The 5,000-nt window shown below is 53.3% G+C and overlaps 1 non-coding gene across 1 annotated transcript in view; it reads left to right on the top strand.

Moving 5' to 3' along the window:
• Window positions 1-4,079: 4,079 nt before the first annotated feature.
• LOC124729442 overlaps window positions 4,080-5,000 on the top strand; it is a 1,909-nt gene continuing 988 nt past the window's right edge. Inside the window, exon 1 of the ribosomal RNA XR_007007684.1 lies at window positions 4,080-5,000. This exon is cut by the window's right edge and continues 988 nt beyond it. This is a non-coding gene — a ribosomal RNA (small subunit ribosomal RNA).

Genomic DNA, 5,000 nt, shown 5'->3' with positions numbered 1-5,000 from the left:
TCGACGCCACCCACAAAGCCTGCAGCCTCTGTCGACCATAGCACCCAATCTCCAGTGGCTCTGCCGCACGAAGCCGTGGACCGGCAATGACTCCACCCGCACCCGTTCGTGCACCACCCCAACCGCCACACGCGCACCTCCAGCGGATGAACGGCGGAAGTTTCCCGCACTCGTAAAGTGCAATCCACCCCTATAACTTGCGTTTCATGAAGAGTTATTTCCAATATGCGACATTCCCGCTGTCCCTATACATGAGCCGCGACCTGTACCACTTACGAGCGAGAGACGCGATCGCGTTGCTCACTGTACGGCGTCCGATACCGAGCCATCAGCATGTCGGTCCCCATGCGCGTTGCACTCGCACTCGCAGTCGCAAAAACGTGGGGCAAATATATTACGCGGAAGAGCTATAACAGACCGAGCCCCACTGCATGGGGGGAGTCTTTGTCACTAATGTACACAGATGGAACATTTTGGACTGGAACCAGATTACCCGTACACACGGCGCTGATTAGTAATCAATGCAGAGCCATCAAACTACAGCAAATATACACAACTGTCCGTATACATGCTGAAAGAGTCTGCCCACAATGGGAACCACACGTCAGCCAGACACTCTGATCACGCACCACTCTCTGCTTCTAACAGGCGCACATACAATATGTAAGCACCAGCATGGAACAACATCCAGTGCATCTTCTCCGCCACATTACACAATCCACACTATCACAACCAGACCAGGAGGTCCATGCGGAAAATACAATATCCCAGCCTTTCGACATCCACCATTGCGCAGACCAGGCACCAACACCCACACATGTCCTATACAACGGTGCACCCAACATCACAATAGTACCTCCTGTCACAGCGCACAAACAATGACATGAGTCAAAGACACAGGTCTCACACAAGCATAGAATTGGAGCGCCGCCTCTAATAAGCCAAAGGTGCATCCTGACGTGACAAATCTGATCATGTCACAAGCATTCACTTACTATAATCACTATCAACGAACCTGCCGCCCCCGCCCCCCCCCCCCTACACCTTTCCTTACAACAACGTGTAACCTAACCTAACCTAACCTAACCTATGTTGTACCTTAACCTAACCTATGTTGTACCTTAACCTAACCTATGTTGTACCTTAACCTAACCTATGTTGTACCTTAACCTAACCTATGTTGTACCTTAACCTAACCTATGTTGTACCTTAACCTAACCTATGTTGTACCTTAACCTAACCTATGTTGTACCTTAACCTAACCTATGTTGTACCTTAACCTAACCTATGTTGTACCTTAACCTAACCTATGTTGTACCTTAACCTAACCTATGTTGTACCTTAACCTAACCTATGTTGTACCTTAACCTAACCCATGTTGTACCTTAACCTAACCCATGTTGTACCTTAACCTAACCCATGTTGTACCTTAACCTAACCCATGTTGTACCTTAACCTAACCCATGTTGTACCTTAACCTAACCCATGTTGTACCTTAACCTAACCCATGTTGTACCTTAACCTAACCCATGTTGTACCTTAACCTAACCCATGTTGTACCTTAACCTAACCCATGTTGTACCTTAACCTAACCCATGTTGTGCCTTAACCTAACCCATGTTGTGCCTTAACCTAACCCATGTTGTGCCTTAACCTAACCCATGTTGTGCCTTAACCTAACCCATGTTGTGCCTTAACCTAACCCATGTTGTGCCTTAACCTAACCCACGTTGTGCCTTAACCTAACCCACGTTGTGCCTTAACCTAACCCATGTTGTGCCTTAACCTAACCCATGTTGTGCCTTAACCTAACCCATGTTGTGCCTTAACCTAACCCATGTTGTGCCTTAACCTAACCCATGTTGTGCCTTAACCTAACCCATGTTGTGCCTTAACCTAACCCATGTTGTGCCTTAACCTAACCCACGTTGTGCCTTAACCTAACCCACGTTGTGCCTTAACCTAACCCACGTTGTGCCTTAACCTAACCCATGTTGTGCCTTAACCTAACCCATGTTGTGCCTTAACCTAACCCATGTTGTGCCTTAACCTAACCCATGTTGTGCCTTAACCTAACCCACGTTGTGCCTTAACCTAACCCACGTTGTGCCTTAACCTAACCCACGTTGTGCCTTAACCTAACCCACGTTGTGCCTTAACCTAACCCACGTTGTGCCTTAACCTAACCCACGTTGTGCCTTAACCTAACCCACGTTGTCCCCTAAAGTAACCCACGTTGTCCCCTAACGTAACCCACGTTGTCCCCTAACGTAACCCATGTTGTCGCCTAAACCTGCTCTGTAATTGTTATACGACTCGTTCAATTAGTGTAGTGTTGCCCACCCGCAACCCTCGCAATATAGTTCGCTACTCGCACTGCCCGCTCCCCTGTGTATCGCTTCATGTTAAACACCTTGCAAGTCTTGCTGACTTTCCACATGCTCCTGCTGTACACTGTAATGTGGATGGCAGCAGGACGTACATGCCGCCCCTCCCCACGTCCCCACCTTGCCCCCCTGCCTTCGCAAGCTGGTTGGTGAGAAGTTTGCATGTTCAATGCCCTTCGCATGCGACGTACTCAGGCTACGTTGTGGTGCGGCCTGTGTCAACCGTCCGCTAATGTCGTACGCGTAAACCACAATCTGTACTGCACATTCGTCCTTATGTACCGAATGATACATCGTGGCACATGTGTGACCGTACAACGACTGCGCCCAAAAACGGCGGACCATACAGTGCAAATATTGTGCACGCAGCTACGTGTCGTCTCCCTATGAGAGCTGGATTGCAGTGTGGTACGCCATAGAGACGTGTGGGAGGAACGGACGCCGTGGATGGCGATCAGCATGAGCTGTCTGTTGATGTATTCGGACCTAGTCGTCTCTCCTCACACACCGTGATGGCATGGTGCACCGCGTTCCATATCTGCGACATGCTACAGAGGCCGGTTGACAGTCGTTCGAGCAATGGACATCGCATACGTACGGGGGCCACCTTCCACGTATTGTCTAGGCGTGCACATTTTGTTGCGTGTATGTGGGCAGACGTAGTGTGGCGTGACACCTGACACAGGCATGCAATAATCGTTGAAGTTGCAAATGGCGATGGACGCCTGCGTTTTCTGGTGAAGTTACGCAAATGAACAAATGGTAACCTGTTGTGGTGCGGTTGTTCTCGCTAGGGGTGAATCGGTGATGGCGACGATAGGTTGAGGTACGAACCGGTTGTTCCAGCGATACCCACCATGCCGACGAAACTGAACGGCATCTGGGTGTGAAGCGATACGCGGCGGTGGCTGGGTGGGACCGTCCCCGGCCGGTGAGGGGGCGCCTCCCGGCGTGCTGGCCGCGCGGTGCGTGGGCGCACGCGCTACAGCCGGCTGGTGGGGGCGGCCAGTGGCAGGCGCGCCGGCCGACGGACGCGGCAGGCGTCGCAGCTGCGCGCCGGCGCACCCTGCGCGCGGCGCCGTGCGGCCAAAGTAGGTCCTCGCGGGCCCGGTGCGAAGCGCGGTGGACATCTTCAGTGTGCTGGTCCGATTGAGGACTGTGTGCGTTGAGGATGCGCCGCCGCCCGGCGCTCGGCGCCGCGACGCCGTCTGCTGCTCGGTCGCCCCAGCGGTTCTCGCTGGTGGTTTGTATCGCAGCTGTGCGGATGTGTTGGCGCGTGCGCTGTGCTGGGAGAGTTCGCTTCGGCACCCAAGTGGGGCTTTTGTCCTTCTGTGGCGCTGGCGTTGGAGCTGCCGGTCACCGTAGGTGGCGCGTGTTGTCTCCCGCCGGCAATGCCACGACAGCACGCTCCCGGGCCTCTGTCGGCAGCGGCAAGCTCAGTTGGGAGCACGGGTGGTCGCACCGAAAGCGTCTACTCGCCTAACTCCGGGCGATTGCGCCTCTCTCGAACCCGACCAAGTACTTGGGACGGCGCTGCGCGCCGCCGGGACCTGAGAGGGTTTCGAGGTGTATTGTGCAGGGGAGCTCAGCCTCCTCCTGTTTGCAGAATGATTGAGCGGACGCTTGCGTGTTCGCGCGGGCCCCCGGGACACACTCCCGGGCGGCCGGCTGCTCAGCTCTAGTTGACGCAGCTCCCTGGTTGATCCTGCCAGTAGTCATATGCTTGTCTCAAAGATTAAGCCATGCATGTCTCAGTACAAGCCGCATTAAGGTGAAACCGCGAATGGCTCATTAAATCAGTTATGGTTCCTTAGATCGTACCCACGTTACTTGGATAACTGTGGTAATTCTAGAGCTAATACATGCAAACAGAGTCCCGACCAGAGATGGAAGGGACGCTTTTATTAGATCAAAACCAATCGGTCGGCTCGTCCGGTCCGTTTGCCTTGGTGACTCTGAATAACTTTGGGCTGATCGCACGGTCCTCGTACCGGCGACGCATCTTTCAAATGTCTGCCTTATCAACTGTCGATGGTAGGTTCTGCGCCTACCATGGTTGTAACGGGTAACGGGGAATCAGGGTTCGATTCCGGAGAGGGAGCCTGAGAAACGGCTACCACATCCAAGGAAGGCAGCAGGCGCGCAAATTACCCACTCCCGGCACGGGGAGGTAGTGACGAAAAATAACGATACGGGACTCATCCGAGGCCCCGTAATCGGAATGAGTACACTTTAAATCCTTTAACGAGTATCTATTGGAGGGCAAGTCTGGTGCCAGCAGCCGCGGTAATTCCAGCTCCAATAGCGTATATTAAAGTTGTTGCGGTTAAAAAGCTCGTAGTTGGATTTGTGTCCCACGCTGTTGGTTCACCGCCCGTCGGTGTTTAACTGGCATGTATCGTGGGACGTCCTGCCGGTGGGGCGAGCCGAAGGCGTGCGACCGCCTCGTGCGTGCTCGTGCGTCCCGAGGCGGACCCCGTTGAAATCCTACCAGGGTGCTCTTTATTGAGTGTCTCGGTGGGCCGGCACGTTTACTTTGAACAAATTAGAGTGCTTAAAGCAGGCAAGCCCGCCTGAATACTGTGTGCATGGAATAATGGAATAGGACCTCGG

The sequence above is a fragment of the Schistocerca piceifrons genome, unplaced genomic scaffold (genome assembly GCF_021461385.2).
Source record: "Schistocerca piceifrons isolate TAMUIC-IGC-003096 unplaced genomic scaffold, iqSchPice1.1 HiC_scaffold_1209, whole genome shotgun sequence".
Classification (NCBI taxonomy): Eukaryota; Metazoa; Arthropoda; class Insecta; order Orthoptera; family Acrididae; genus Schistocerca; species Schistocerca piceifrons.
Note: the sequence above shows the minus strand (reverse complement) of the source record. Positions and strands in the feature narration are given on the sequence as shown.